A 17,563-nucleotide genomic window follows, 5' to 3' on the forward strand; every position below is an offset into this window, starting at 1 on the left:
GTGAGCCCGGCTTCTGGCTGAGCGGCACTCCCCCTGTGGGAGCACACTGACCACCAGGCGGCAGCTTCTGCATTGAGCATCTGCCCCCCTGATGGTCAGAGTACACCATAGTGACTGGTCGTTTTGCCATTTGCTCAATCTGCATATTAGCCTTTTATTATATAGGATATGGAAAATAAAATAAAAAACAACTCTTGCCCTGACCTATTTGGCTCAGTGGATAGAGTGTCAGCCTGTAGACTGAAGGGTCCCAGGTTTGATTCTGGTCAAGGGCATGTACCTTGGTTGCGGGCACATCCCCAGTAGGGGGTGTGCAGGAGGCAGCTGATTGATGTTTCTCTCTCATCGATGTTTCTAACTCTCTATCCCTCTCCCTTCCTTTCTGTAAAAATATTTTAAACAAAGAATTATAAAAAAAAAAAAAAAAAAACTCTTAATGCTGAATTAGAGTAGAATTAAGAAAATTAGAAAATAATTACTGGCAATTTATCCAAATTCTCCATGTCAGAGCAGATCTGCAAAGTAGGAGCTTCCAGATGTTTCACTATGGAATTGTGCTTATTAAACAAAATGCATCAAATTTTTATGGGGCATTTGAATTACCAAAGGGATTTCAGTGCATCATAACCCATTTAGTGGGGGCCTTCTTCTTCTCCTTTTCTCCTTCTCCTTCCCCTTCTCTTCCTCCTCCTCTTCCTCCTCCTCCTTCTTCTTCTTCTTTTGTTATTCTCTATTTCTTTTTTCTCCCTCTCTTTTGTTTAATTGTTTAAAGCAGCGGTTCTCAACCTGTGGGTCGCGACCCCTTTGGCGGTCGAATGACCCTTTCACAGGGGTCGCCTAAGACCATCCTGCATATCAGATATTTACATTACGACTCATAACAGTAGCAACATTACAGTTATGAAGTAGCAATGAAAATAATTTTCTGGTTGGGTCACAACATGAGGAACTGTATTTAAAGGGCCAGAAGGTTGAGAACCAGTGGTTTAAAGCCTACTTCTTATCAGATATTGTAATAGGTATGCTATATAGATGTTAGAGATAAATTGATAATAATGATAATAGAAATAGAATATATTGAGAATTTCCTATTTCGCATGCACTATGCTACGTTACTTATTCATTAACACATATTTAATGAGTCAAATCTGGTTCTAGGTTGCAGGTAAGATAGAGAAGATAGAGAAATGAATAGAATAGACATGAGCTAAATATGCATAAGCTTTTGTTTTACATATCAAAAAAAAATGAGCCTCAGAAGTGTTTAAGAAATGTATCCAGCATCATAAGGCAACAAAGTAATAAAATTTAGATTTAAATTCTACATCTATTAACTTTAAAATTTTTATTCTTACCCCACCCAACCTTACCCCAACATGTTGCACGCTGCCATACTGTGTATAATACAGGCTTACTACTATTTTAGTCGTAGAGGATGTAAAAATATTTTTATTGACTGATTTTAGAGAAAGAGAATTGATTTTTTGTTCCACTTATTTTTACATTCATTAGGTGATTCTTGTATGCACCCTGACTGGGGCTGGAACCTGGAACCTTAGTATATTGGAACAACAGTCCAACTAACTGAGCTACCCAAGCCAGGGCCCATAGGGAATTTTTCATACTGTTTGGGTAAGAGAAATTTAAGATTAGTACTTGCCCCAAATTAATTCTGACATAAATTCTTATTTAAAAAACTTCCAGGGGCTTATTGAAAGGGACTATTTTTGTCATTAAATCAAAGATTAAAAATATGAAAAAATTATATGCTACAGGGTGCTGAAATTCAGAACCACCATTCCTTCATGATGGAACCTTTTAGAGCAGCTACGCTAATAGATGTTCATGGAAGGCTGTCACTGTGAGGTAAGACTGTTAGAATAGACATCTTAGTTCAAAGCCATAGTTCTGACATTAACTAGCCATTTTAATTTTTCAACAAAATTTAATGAGTACTTATTAAATATCAGGCACTGAAAGTGCTGAGGATACAATGGCAGGAAAGAATTAGCCCTGAATCTATGTACTATACAATCTAATCATGGCAATAGACATTACACATATGGTTGAAATATGAGAACTGTGAAGAATAAGAACAGGGTATTTTAAAGAAAGATTAGCTCAAAGGAGTCACTGAGAAAACCAAATTTAGACGGAGGCTTCAGGGGAAGGCCACTTGGAGGAAGTGAATGTTAAGCTGACTTCTCAGGGACTTCTGGGACTGGCTCAGGGGCAGAGTGGCAGGAAGAACTTTCTAGGAAGACACATACAACGACCCCCAAAGACTCAGACTGGGAAAGAGCTAAGCATATATTAGAAAAAGAGCTAAAGCTGATGTGACCAGAGTCAACGTGGGTGGGGTTGGGAGTGAGATGGGAGGCAAGTGACGCTGCAGAGCTAGATAGGACCGAACCGTGAGGGCCTGGTTGACGGTGTTGGCCATTGGAAGGCATGGGCAAAAAGTCCGTTTTGTGAGGTCTTTCAGTTCCTGTTATCAGTGAAGTGAAGAAGTGAGTTTGCATGGTATGTAGGATCCCTTTCAGCCACTACATTTCATAGGGTTTTATTATTCAACTAAGTTGAACTCCATGTGATCCTATATAATAAAGAGGTAATATGCAAATTAACCCTTATGCCCTCACAAGATGGCTGCCTACGACCAGGCTGGCAGGGGGGGTTAGCGAGGGACGACCAAACGAATGAACAACAGGCTGTGTGGGGTGACCTAGCCAGTAGGGGGTGGGGCCATGAGTGGTGAACAGGCCAGCGGGGGGTGGGGCTGTTGGGGGCGACCAGGCCAGCAGGCAGGTGAGCGATTAGGAGTCAGTGGTCAAGGATTGTGAGAGAGATGTCCCAGATTGGAGAGGGTGCAGGCTGGGCTGAGGGCAACCCCCCCCCCCGCCCCTGCACGAATTTTGTGCACTGGGCCTCTAGTCAACTATAATATGCCAAGTTCTATGCTGGGTATACACAGATGTATATAGGAGTCTATTAGACATGGAGTCTACTTTCAAGGTGCCTGGGATCCAATGAGGAAAGAGCTGAGACCAGGTAACTATAATATGATGTAAACAATGGTATCCCAAAAGTGCATGTATCGCATACATGCATAGTAGAGAGTGTAATCATATGATTTAGATCCTTTACTTATAAAATCTTACTCAAAATAATTGTGTTTTAGAATTTCCTGGCATTAGCTTGGCTTGACTAAGAAGCTCTCCATGTGTTTCTCTTTGAGGAACATCAGTTTGTCTTGGTGTTTAACACTCTTGTCCTTTCATTTGGGTTAAATCATTGCCATCAGAAGACCCTTGTTAAAGTGTAAATATAGCACATGGGTGCAATAAACATTTACTCAGAAAAATTGGTTTCCATTTAGGAGTCAACTCAAATCATTTGGAAGTAGCTCCTTGGAATGCTGTTCCAAAAAGGCATCTGAAACCACCTCTGAACTCAACAGAAGGAATGGTAAGATTGATTCTCACATGTAGATGGGTAAGGATGGAGAGACCGTGTATTTGCCAATGCAAAACTCACTATTTAGTGTGGCATATGGCATTGTTATCTCTGGATACATAAAACTGTAGACTTTACACACAATTAAAGGCTGTGCAGATTTTCACTTTTTACTTGCACAGTTAAATTCTGCAAGAGAAGAGGCCTTGAAAAATGAAAGGCTGGGTGAATGTGTGCTATGAGGGTGCCAGGGAAAACTCAAGTCTCCACTGGATGTCAAGGTGGAGGCCTCAGGCAGCCAGAGCCTTGTACACATGGGATGTATAAGGTTGAAAAGGATACAGAAATGGATGTAGGAAACTTCAAAATCATGCTTCGCCTTCTGCATCACCATCTGCCAAAGTTATACACATAGAATACCAGTCTGTGCTGCCCAAAATGAAATTAAAAGTCAGGATTCCTGGTAGTACCAGGAAGAAAGGTACAGACGACCTCACCAATGGTTTTGTTCTGATTCCGTTTCTGGGTCCTATATAGAAAGCACCTAAAAGCAGCCACTGAGGTAAGCGAGCCTGAGGAAAAAGGCGCCAGATGAGTGATGCCAGGAAGCCCAGAGCAATGCTACCAGAATTTCATCGCTCCAATAAGAGATGAGCTGTCCTAGACATAACTGATATGTTCTGACACTTTTCCCCTATTGCGTGTGTTAATTTTGCGTGTGATATTGTTTGAACAAAATAATTACATTTGATTGATAACTTTCATGCCACATTTCAATTTAATTGGAAACAGCCCAATATTCTCTCTTAATAGACAAAAAAGAATGCAGAAAATGTACAAGAGGAAAATATTCTCTTTCTCCTTCTAGTTTTCAGCTAAATTAGCATGCTTATAAAAGAACTCACTTCCTCCTGTTATAAGCACTACATCCTTATGTAGATAAATATTTTTATCAAATAATAATTTACTACAGGCTTAAGGAAGAACAACTTTTTATGTAGTTCAGAGTAACACAAAATTATATTTCCTAACACAATATTAAATATAATTATGTGTTTTTGTAAAAATATTCTCAGTGAAATAAATCTTCATAATTGGTAAAAACTGTAAAGATAGAAAAATGCATTTGAAAAATGGAGCTGCTTGTGCTCTTAAGCCAATTTGAAAGTCTGTTTCATTTTTTAAAATAACATAACTATCTTCATTCATAATTAATTACCCTTAATTTGATCAAATATTTTCTGCAAGAAAACACACACACACACACACACACATACACACACACAATGCAGGAGCATAAATAGCCTCATGTTCACATCCATAAGGCCATATTATAATAAATTATTTTCTGCTCTATTGCAGATACAGCAATTAATAATATTAAACATATTCTGACAATTTTCCTGAAACAATGAGTCACAGAATCTTCACTTTCTGCAAAATTATTATGCAAATAGTTAAAATATTGAAATGCACCTAAAAATTGATACTAACCGATCAGTCCTGTTATAATTTGTTGACAATTAGTAATCCACCCGAGACAAAGTGAAAGCAGCTGGAGATGAAACTTAATAGAAAAAAATACGCCTATAAAAGATTTAAATATAGGTGCTTAATAAATTCTCTATATGTTAAAAGGTTCAGATATTTCTAAGAAATGATAAAAAGTTTGAAAAAATATGAGAACATTTAACAAAAAGCAATAGAATTCTAAATGTGATCAAAACTACAGGAGAACTCTATTAAATGTATAACCTTGTTGCACACAAATTACTCTTTACAGAGCCTATTCTTTTATTGGATTGCTCTGCCATTTTATGGAATATATTTTAATGTTGTACAAAGAAAATGAATTTCACGGATTTGATTTAACAGTTCAGTCTCTGCATATTACTGCCTTGTGCTACGATGGAAGTTTGCTCTTTTATTCCGTTATCTACTCCATTATAGGTTTGACAAGGTTTCAGGGTGTGTGTGTGTGTCTGTGTGTGTGGTACAGCTTGATACAAACCATGTATTATTCAAGGGAAGTCTAGCATTTTATCAGGAATGTTCAGCGCATGCTCCCTAAAACAGCACCTGATCGATAAAAGTTAGATTCAGCAAATCATTTGGCCTACACTATGACAAATGACTGTCTTAAGAAGCGTTCCAGGGCTTGTGGAATATTGCAAACTAGAGCAGAGAGTTGATTTGTGGAAACCATCTTCTATTTTTTAAATTATCTTCATTGATTTTGATTCTTTTGAAATTTGGTTTATTTGAAGCAAACTTAATTGTGGGGTATATGCTATTTCTGGAAAGGAGACTTTTAAATAGTAAAAGCAAAGTGGTGATATACTTATATTGACAGGAAGAGACATTATGTCCATATTTTAGGAATCCAAAGCTTTTTTATTATAGCGACCATTATCATTATTGCTGTTGTTTTAGAGGAGGGCATGATAACATCAGGGCACTGAATTCAAAAGGAAGTGCATGATTTGCTCACTTCCATATTTTGGAGCACGTAAACACTGGCAACACATAGTCTAGACTCTAGATAAAGTGGATTTGGGTACTGAATAATTGGCTTTTCTGTAGCCTCTTCTTGTGTTGGGCTTCCAATGGAAAGAAGACCAAAGTCAATAATTAAGGGGAAGAATAAGGGAAAGGCAACCGACATTGTATCAATACCATTTGCAACTCACCCTCACACTCCAGAATTTATCTTTCAAAATGATACTGCCCTTCCACCTGAACCATGTCTGTAATTATGTCTATATTCAGCCATGTCATCCTTTAGGAAAAATTAAATATACCAGACAAATAAAAGTACTCTGTCAGGTGCTAAATTTCGTGAACCAGAAGAAATCCTGCAGACCATCAAATCTAAAACCCTCATTTCACCTGGGAAGGAAGTAAGGCTCAGAAAATATTAGTGGGCTCACCCAAGGCCACCAAGCTAGCTAATAGCAATATCAAGATCAAATTTAATTTCCCTGTATTTCCAAAACCCTCCACCTTGTGGGTTGCATTCCATTTTGGAAAGTCACCAGAAAAAAAGATATGTGCATAATGAGACTAGAGGATGACTTTATGGACATTATTTGATTTACAATATAGATCCAGTTAGAGTTTAGGAAAAGAGGTATTGGGAAAGAAAAAGTATTTACAAGTTTTACAGTTCTGTGTTTTGTTTTGTGTTGGTTAATTTTCACCATTCTCTCACAGAGACAGGTGAATGACAGCACTAAATTTTCTCTTCCACATTGAAAATTATTTATAAGCTATCTGATAGGGAAAGTATCAATAATAATCAAAGACATGCCCTATATTTTTACAAAATGAATTTAGTCAATTCAAGAATTTTTTTAAAATCAATGCTTCTGTTAAAACAATGACTTTGGATAGCAATTACCTTTTACATCAGCCTGGGTTACTTTGAACCATATCAGTATTATCCCTGCACAGACCAAGCATTTGATAGACAAAAGGAACAAATGAGTTTCCTAATTACATAGAAAATATAAAGCAGAGCTAAAACCAAATCATTTATCTTTGAACCCATAAGCTGGTGGAGGAAAATCTGATACAAAAAAAAAAAAAAAAAAAAAGAAACCTGGCCATAAGTAGTTACTTAAGATAAAGAAAAGTCTAAGTGATTTAAGAAAATTCTACCTGCAGAATTATGAGTAGGGTCTACATAAGGTATATTAGGAGAAAGTATGGAGTACAGCTGTCAGTGATAATGATAGTAAAGAAGTTTTGAATTATAAGTAGAAATTTAAAAACATATACATAGTAGAGGCCTATGATGGACGACGATTCGTGCAAGAATAAACCTTCCTTCCCCTGGCTGCCAGCACCACCTTCGCTCTGGCCCTGAGCTGCCTCTCCACCTTTGTGCGCTGCCCAGAAGCCGAAGCGACCAGGGCGGGGCCATCTTTGTCGTGTCAATTTACATATTCCCTCCTTATTGGCTGTGGGCACCACCATCTTTGTTGCAAAGTGATGATCAATTTGCATGTGCCATCTTTATTAGATAGGAAATTTGACATGGAAGACATTTTCAAAATCAGGAAAAGCAGGAAGATAGGAAAAATGGAAAGCTTCATTATGTGCACACATGACTAATTTTTAAGGGCAATTGTCTAATTATTTAAAGTTCAAATTAATTATACTTGGCTTTCAGGAGAAGGAAGGATGGTTAAGTTTTGGTTATGAACAGGTTAACAGGCAGAAGATTAGTATATGCATTTGAGGCCTTACTTATGTCTGTGGTTAAACTAAGTAACATTACTGTTGGTAACCCGAAATGAATTCAAGGTTTTATCTGATAGCAACACATCTCATACAATTTTAGTTTTATTATTTTTACTTGTGCAATGGTAATAAGACCTGAGGGAAAATATGGAAGTTATTTCAGGCATGAAGCAGGCATTTCATGAAAATTTTTAAAGAAGAACAACAAAAAAGGCGAGTACATTTCTAATCCATGCGTTTCAAAGCTGTCACTACAGTATTCTGAATTGTCTTGTAATTAATTCTTTCTGTTTTATATTATTCTGAGACTATTCATTTGGAGAAAATATGTAGAACTCCTTGTCTGGCCTTTCTGAATCTATTTTTCACAGTTGCAAAGTACTGGTCAAACAAATTAAATTACTGCAGCAGTATGTAACTAATTTTATGTAAATTAAGGTGTTAATGTTCTGAATCACATTCCTGAAAATGCTCTGTTTTCTCTTGCAGCTTTTCTTTATTAATGATGCTATGAATAGGCAAATCGAAAAATTAATTCCTACAAGACTAAGTGGGTAAATTGTCACCCTTTGACCCCTTGAAGAATTAGATCTAAATACAGTTTTATGGTCATCTCAGTCTATACTTGTCAGAAGCCCAACCAAATAAATCAACATTTTAAACTTAATGCAACCAGGGGTGAGATGATGTGAAATAAATTCCATCTTGTTTATAGAGAATGGGATCTTTTAGAGATAATGGTAAAATTATGTGATACAGAATTAGTGCCAAGCTTGAACCTTTATGAGCAGTCTCTCTGGTCCCAATTAAAAATACCATTTTACTCCATCAAATATTATTTTTTAATTGATTTTAGAGACAGGTAAGGAGGGAGAGGGTTAGAGAGATATAAGCATCAATGAGAAAGAAATATCATCACTTGGCTGCCTCCTGCATGCCCTCTATTGGGGATCGAGCCCACAACCTCTGACTAGGAATCCAACCTTGACCTCTTGGTTCCTAAGTTGACACTCAACCACTGTGCCACACTGGCCAGGCTCCAACATCTATTTTGTCTGAACTTTGCAATGTCCACCTCAAAAATAACCCATATGAAATCATGGAATATCAGATTAATATAAAAGTTTTTAATTAGAAATGCCTGAGCAAAATTAAAATAAGAAAAGAGGAGTAAATTCATCATCTATTGAAGTGCTTTGCAAAGCATGTAAACAAATCAAAGTGTTTTCTAATTACTTGGCAAACTCACATAACCCATTGATTGAATTAAAACTGTTTAGTGGAAGCAAACACTTAAATTATTTATCTGTTGGGATTTTTACAGAGAATAATAAGTGTGTGTCCACTTCCTGAAGTGTAGTGCATTCAGATACTGCAGCCCAGAGTTCTAGAAAGGTAACTGGATCATGACTATTGTCTCTGCCACAAATGGCCATTTGAGGGGGCCACAGTACTACCTTCCCAGGTACCAAAAGATAGTCTTTAATTTTTAAAAATCCAGATATGTTTTTACATATGTTTGCAAATGTTTTCCTAACAAGCTTTCTGTCATTTTTTTTAGAATTTCCAACAGGTAATCTATAGTTAATCCAAGCCTGCCAAGTCATGCATTCCAATAGAATAAAAAATGTTCTCTTATTTTCCATTCATATTTTGATCCTTAAACCCATTCCTAAATGTACAAATTTTAAAATGGAATAGCAAACAGTATACTACCAATTTTAAGTAAGCCTTTCAAACACAAAATCCTGAGACTTCTTTAATCAGTTAATGAGTTCCAAACTGTGACCCAACTCAAACATCAAGAGGCTAAGTTCTTACTCCCATCGACAAACAGATATTCATGTGTGAAACTGGCCAGATGAAAAGATAGCAGAAGAAATAGAATGAATTGGGAGATTACTGAAGGGAGAACAATAAAAATGTCTACACATATGCTGAGGCAGTGTCTGCACCGATACAGCTCCTAGGGCAATGGAAACTAAAGAGAAAATAAACAAATGGGACCACATCAAAATAAAAAGCTTTTGCACAGAAAAAAAAATCAACAAAACAACAAGAAAGCCCACTGCATGGGAGAAGATATTTGCCAATGTTATCACTGATAAGGGTTTAATCTCCAACATTTACAGGAACTCATACAACTTAACAAAAGGAAGATAAACAACCCAATCAAAAAATAGGTAACGGACCTAAATAGATACTTTTCAAAAGAAGACATAAGGAAGGGTAAGAGACATATGAAAACATACTCAAAGTCACTAATCATCTGAGAGATGCAAATCAAAACGACAATGTGGTACCATCTCACACCTGTCAGAATGGCTATCATCAACAAATCAGCAAACGACAAGTACTGGCGAGGATGCAGAGAAAAAGGAACCCTCGTGCACTGTTGGTGGGAACGCAGACTAGTGCAGCCACTGTGGAGAAGACTATGGAATTTCCTCAAAAAACTAAAAATGGAACTCCCATTTGACCCAGTGATTCCACTTCGAGGAATATATCCCAAGAAACCAAAAACACCCATCAGAAAGGATATGTGCACCCCTATGTTCATACCACCACAATTTACAATAGCTAAGATTTGGAAACAGCCTAAGTGTCCATCAGCAGATGAGTGGATTAGAAAACTGTGGTACATCTACACGATGGAATACTATGGTGCTATAAAAAAGAAGGAATTCTTACCATTTGCAACAGCATGGATGGAACTGGAGAGCATTATGCTAAGTGAATTAAGCCAGTCAGTGAAAGAAAAATACCACATGATCTCACTCATTTATGGAATATAAAAAAACCTTATAAATTAATGAACAAAAATAGATACAGAGGCAGAGAAGCATTGATCCTCAGAGGGAAGGCAGGGGAGATGTAAAGGGGAGAGATCAACTACAGGACTTTTGTGCAGCATATAAGCCTAACCAATGGACACAGACAACAGGGGGTGAGGGCATGAGTGAGGAGGAGCATTGGGGGGATAAGGACACTTATGTAATACCTTAATCAAAAAAGAAAAAAACATCAATGGAAAAAAATTTAAAAAAATTAAAAATGCATTTATTTAAAAAAATATCCTCAGGTGAGGATAATAAAATGCCAAATTATTTCTTCTGCAAAAAAAAAAAGTAATGTCTACAAAACAGTCCTGTCTGGTAGTATTACATTTAGTACAGTCTGCAGAGCAAGATCCTGCCTGTCTCCTGAGTTCAGGGAAGACCCAACTTGAGGGAAGGAGTAAAAGAAACCACCAGCCCCATTTTGGGGGGAAACATAAGGTAATGCCCTTGAGAGAAGAAAGCATGGGAGCTGTCAGAATTTTAAAAAGAGAATTATGTAGAATCAAGGTTGCATTATTATTTTTCAGCTGAGTTACCTCATACCTATTAATAACCCATGAGCATCCGTCTATGTTATTCCAAACACTCAGTTAAAATTTTAAAAATAATGAACATCCTCCAAGTGAAATAAATCACAGTGACTTTTCCAACTTTATTACTTTATTATCAAATTCCTGGAATTTTTTCAAAGCCAGCTGCACGGGGGCTGGAGGGACATCAGAGGGACCTGCCCCCAGAGCTCCATGAAGAAGCAGTGAGCTCCTGGCTCACAAAGCAGGCCTGGGTTCTCACTGTAAGTCTCCAAGCACTTTTCACACAGTAAGTGTAACGTCCTCTGAGACAGGCTCGTTGAAGACTCTTTCTTTCTTTGAGTATACTTAATTCTCATAAAATCAATAATGCCTACCCAGCACTCAGTATTAATAATACTCTGTACTTCCATAACCGCTCTTTTTCTTCATACTGCGTTCAAAACACATTAATTCATCCTCTGGCTCCTGGAGAGCAGATAGGATTACACAATATCTTTATATGCCCCAGATTACCTAGCGCAGTACCTTGATTAGAAATATCTTTTTTTCCAGTAGAAAAGACTTTGGACACAAAATCAGAAGAGGCCGTATCAAGCCATCCTGGTGTAACTTCGGGCAAGTCATGTCACTTCCAGGAGCCCGCTTACCCATCTGGCAGGTTTGAGAAATTAAATGAAAAATAAACATGCATGCAATTTTTATTATCAATTAATTTACTTTATTCATCTATTAGAAAAGTGTGATGTGACTAAGGTGTGCCAGCCATGTGCGAGGTGCTGGGGATACATCTTCAACAAGTGTTGGTCCCTCTTTCCAAGGAACTCATGATCCAGCTGAGCAAACAGACATTGTCCAAGTAATAGCATGCACGATGATGGTTATGAAAGGAAAGGCCACAATATGTAAGCCCAGCCTATCCAGTCAGAGAACAGGCTTAACAAAGCGAAAAGCAGCTTATGGGAGCTTCTCAAATACATGCGGGCAAATAAATGATAAGGCTAGGTCAAGAAAAAGACAGGTTACTTTTTCTGTGGTCAAGAAGAACTAAGAAGAAAAACCATAAATTTTAATCATTTGCCTTGTTTTTGTCCCATAGGCTATAGCTCCATAATGTTTGATAAACTGCTGGGTGGAAATGAAGGAGGAGATACTGTTTTTAATGCAGCTCATTGGTGACATGTACTTTCAAAGCAGATGATTAATCACATTGTATTGGAGCATCGGTGGAAGGTTCAGGATCAGTGCCCTTGGATTGCCTTTGTAGTGAGACGCTCTTCTAGCTAGGTCTATTTAGGACTTCATTTAAAGTAAGCACTCCCCTTGAAATGAAGACCTAATTTATCCTGAAAACTCCATTGTCATATACTTTGTTGTAGCAAAGTCAAACTACATTAATTGAGCAAAATATCATAGCAGCTTAATACAAGTTTTGAGATAAAAAAAAGAAAAGAGGAATCAGGGATCATTGAGCCCGTCCTATGCTCCAGGCACTGTGTGCATATGCTTTCACCTATATTACTTGGCTTAATCCTGTTTAACATGTTGTGAATTTCTCAGCCAAGTGATCAAGGTTAACATCAACAGTGGTAAGTCATGTTGATATTATGTACCCTTGAAATGATGTGCTGAGAACGGCATTTTACCTGTGCAGTCTTCTTTCTAAAACACCATAATCATGAGAAAAACATCAGACAAATTTCAATAGAGGGCCATTCTAAGAAATATCTTACTAGTGCATCTCAAAGCTGTCAAGGTCATAAAAAAAAAAGGAAAGTCTGAGAAACTCATCGTCAACGAAGGCTAAAGAGACATGAAGGCTAGACGTATTGTGGCATCTTGGATGAGATCCCAGAAAAGAAATAGGACATTAGATCAAAACTAAGGAAGTCTGAATAAAGTCCAGCACCTAGTAAATAATAATGTATCAGTATTGGTTCATTAATTATAACAAACGTACCATAGTAATGCGAAATGCTAATACTAGGGGAAATTGGGTTCTGATATTTGGGAATTTTCTGTGCTGTCTTTGTAATTTCTCTGTAAATCTAAAACTTTTATAAAAAAATGAAAGTTTATTTTTTAAAATGTTTGTAGGTTTCATTAACCTTGTTTTATAAATGAGGAAAATTTAAATAACTAAATGACGTAGCCAGTAAGATATTAATTTGAACACACATCTGCCTAAATCTAAATCTCACACCCTAACCAAGGGAGCTGGTTTGGGGTCAAGGAAGTATCATTGACAACACCTTTCATCATGTTTTATTTTCAAGTTTCTAGCACTAAGAAGTATATAAAAACATTAGAAAATAATTGCTATAGCTGGTTAGCCAAATATCAGGCATCTATCTATTCAAGAGATGATGGTGTGAATTAATTTAGAGTGGATGGTCAGGGAGGTCCTCCATGGGAAGGTGACACTGAAATTGAGCCCAAAAGGATGGGAAGCAGCTAACTATACAAAAAGAAAAGAAATGGCCTTCCAAGAAAAGGAAACAGAAAGTTCAAAAGCCCTGTGATGTGGCAAAAAAAAAGCTGGGTGTGTTTTAGGCACCCTTAGGAAGGTGAGCATGCCTAGAACCAAGCGAGGTAGGGAAGAATGGCATGAGATTTGATTGAAGTGGCAAATAGAGGCCAGATCTTGGCCATGGTCATGCGGGGAGGTTTACTCAAATTTTCAGAAAAGTCCCTTTGTATCCAGTTCAAAACTACATCCCTGTGATGTGAGGCCATGTGACTTGCTCTGACTGACAGAACCTGAACAGAAGGGTGTGAATCATTCCTGAGGTGGAAGCTCTAAGGGCAAGTGCATGTCTGTCATATGCTCTCTTCCCTCTGCTGCAGTGTGACTTGCAATGTTCTACCTGGTGACTGCCCCTGAGCCTGCGTCCAGTGACGACAAGGAACAGCCTCCATTCACCCCTGATAGACATACAGCATAAATAAGAAATAAACTTTCGTTACTTGAAGCCCCCCCCGGGGGGGCGGGGGGGAGAGTAGGTTACTGGCCATTTCCTTGAAATAAAGCTTCTAGCTATGATAATAAATGTTGTGTTTTAAACTGGTGTTTAAACATGCTGCACACACTCACACATCCTCACACACAGAATGCACATGTGCACACTCGCACAAGAGAGATAGCTAGCTAAATGCATGATTTTAAAGTTCTTGTTAGATCCCGGAAACTATCCTTTTCCCCAATTAACACAGCAAACCAGGGGGAATCACCCATTCACCAGGTTCCCCTTACTTTATGTTGATTATTGCCAAATAACATATCACTCCTCATTCTCTCATTGTTTCGGAACCATATGTTCAAATTAATGAAAAGTCATCATAGGCATATACCAACTATTCATTCATTTGTTCATTCATTCAGTCCCTCCCAAAAGAACCCAAATACCATGCAATGTTCTCAAGATAAATTTAAACATCAGCATAGGTGCAGCAGGTGGTGGTCTAGGGCCAAGACTGTGCCGTGGATGACCTAGCAAGCCAGATGGGGCATTTCAGCAGGCAAAGCGTGAGGAGGAGCCCGCAAACATGAAAGTAGAAGATGCGCTCCAGAATCAGCGGCCAGGTGGTAGAGTAGTTACTAATAGATGTTCAGATGCCTTAAAACTCTTAGAAAGCATAGGTCCATTCCGGACAGTTTTACAACTAAAATCTTTCTACTTCTTCAAGGCAGATATTATGTGTTATATTTTACACTGACAGGCATGTGTTTGCTTATTTAATAATTCTAAATCTTAGGGCATGTGTACCTTCTTCATGAAAATGCCTGCTCATTTGGAAACATCAGTTGTCCCAAAATATATTGGTACTATCTATGAAATTGAGTTTCGTCAAAATGTGGTTAAGAGTTCATGCCCATGCTTGAATAAGTCTGGGGAAATGGTAATTTTATCAACATTTTATTTTTTAATTGTGATGGTGAATAATGAATTGTCAACCCTGGAAACTTTATAGTAGCTAAAAGGCCATCAATATTGCCAGATGCAAAGTTAAACCAACTTTCACAGATGAGAGATGCCTTTAGAATGGCTGAGATGAAATGTATTTCACCAGATGAATTTCTGTGATATGATTGCAAAATGAACCTTTCTCTCTTTTGAAACAGGCAAGGGAAGGGGCAGTCAGTCTGAGATTTACACCTGATTTGTGTAATAGTAATCTTTGAAATTAAGAAGTGTATCCTTGCATTTCATTAAATTCTGGCTAATGAGATAACTGTCTTCCCAAGGAGGGAATGATAAAGTACTCAGGCCATAAAGCATAAATTAATACTGCAAGGTTAAACACTGGAACTAACTCATGTTTCAACAAAAGCCCCTACCAGCAGTTAAATTAACTGACATAAATACCATAAAATCTGTCTTTATTTTAGTTTCAGATGATGCTTCTTTTTACACCCCTGCTTTCAGTTTGTATAACTCATTTTTGCACATTATTGCATGCACCATTTGCCATTTAAAGAATCCGCTACAATGGGGAAAAGATTTAAGGAATAAAATACTCAGAAAGGGAAAAGAAACTGGTGGGTGTAGGGGATATCATATTAAAGATTGTTGGTGCCATTGAAAAATACAATAGACAATAGTAGTTCAAAGAAACAGTTAATTATGAGACAACCAACCCAAAGAAATCTACTTTTTAAGCTTTTGATAGACATTTTGAAAAAAAGAAAAAAAGCTAAAGAAAACCTGTGGTGATAATAGGTTTGATATATATTCTGGCAAAAATTATATCACATTAATGAGGTGGCTTAAAGGGCTCATGCATTTTGTAGGAGGCATTTCAATGTATTAGTATAATTAGCAGTGATGAGAAAACTGTTTGGAACTGAATTACCTCTCACGAGTTCATTTGAGCTATATGAAATTACACCATGCAAGAAGGAAAATTATGGAGCCATCCAGAGAGAGTTCATGCCTGATTTGATCATAGCCACTAATTGGATGATCATTTTCCTAAAGCTTTTTCAATGGTTGACAGTTTCTGCCTCTCATTTTTTTTTAATAGACTAGCTCTTTATTTCTCATACTAAGCAACCAAACATAGGTTTGTTAGAGATTTGGGTGTTTCTACAGAGACCTTACAGGTGTAATTGTCACAATCTGAGCAACCTTTGTCCCTAATTAGCTGCTTTTGGGGAACCCCTAATGAGAGTTGCTGTTCTTGTTAACAATCTTAGAGAATACCTGATGAGTGAAGCTCTCCAAGCCTGATGTATGTCAGCAGCCACCATATGACAGCAATTTAATGAAGTTAAAATCTGACCCGACTGGGATGGATAGAAGAGCATTTGTGTTGTACTGCTTTTGATTTCTCTCTCTCTCTCTCTCTCTCTCTCTCTCTCTCTCTCTCTCTCTCTCTCTCTCTCTCTCTCTCTCCCCCCACCCCCCGCCATACCAAGTGAATGCTCTGGTGAAGAACAACAGAGAAGTGAAGGGTAGAGGGTAGAGAGAGAAGCTTTATTAATGGGCCTATTCACAAGACAGCCGATAACCAATAAGCCAATATCAGAGGTAAATTGAAATCGTGGAATTAGATTTCTTTGTAGAAGTTGCTTCACAGGCACTGCGTAACACAACAAAGTCTTACTGTTTGGGGGATAACAACATATTATATTTGTTTTCTGCATGACTTTTTATTTATCTTCTCCATACCTTTTACTTGGATTTTTTATGTTCATTATAGCCAGACAAGATTTTCAAATGAGATTCAATCATGTGGAGTTAACTATGTTTTTTTTTTAATTGTTATTTTTTTTAAAGTAACATGCATGGCCTAATATGTCAGGGAATAAAATCATATAAAATATGCCACCAATTTGTTGCTAACAAGAAAGATACAACGTTAGATTAATGATTTTTTAATCTGATTGGAAATTTCTATTATTAGAACAAGCCATCTGAGAGACAAAGTAGTATTAGGGTTTTTTGTGTGTGATTGTGTGTGTACATATGCGCATGTTCAAGTTCTATATTATTGTTCTTTCTCATAGACAAATATTGCAAGTACTACGATTTCTATTTGGAAGTTTTGCCCTATGTACAACTAATAGATGCCACAGGATGCTTGCTTATAAATACTGCTTTTGGCCGTATTTGCTATGTATATTAAAACTACAAATTTGAAGGTGAAATACTAATAATCTCAAAGTTTTAATGAGCCTTCTGGCTCTCCCTTGGCTATTCTGTCCCTCCAATTTGCTCAGGTATATAGAGAAGTTGCTAAATTTAGCCACTTAGAAGTGAAAACCAAGTCTCTTTTTATAAGGAACAGAATATGTTATAAATGTGTTTGTTACATTGAGGAAACAATTTCAAGGCATCTGAAATTGAAATTTCAAGGAATCAGAACTTATAGATATTGTTATTCTTAGATAAGTTAGTTATTTCAGAAAGCAAGTATGTTCCTTAGTAATAAGTGGATCCCATTTTAACTTTTTTTTCAGTGCTAAAGGGGTCATAGAGATTGGTGAAC

Source organism: Myotis nattereri (genome assembly GCF_964212035.1).
Source record: "Myotis nattereri genome assembly, chromosome: 1".
In the NCBI taxonomy this organism is placed as follows: Eukaryota; Metazoa; Chordata; class Mammalia; order Chiroptera; family Vespertilionidae; genus Myotis; species Myotis nattereri.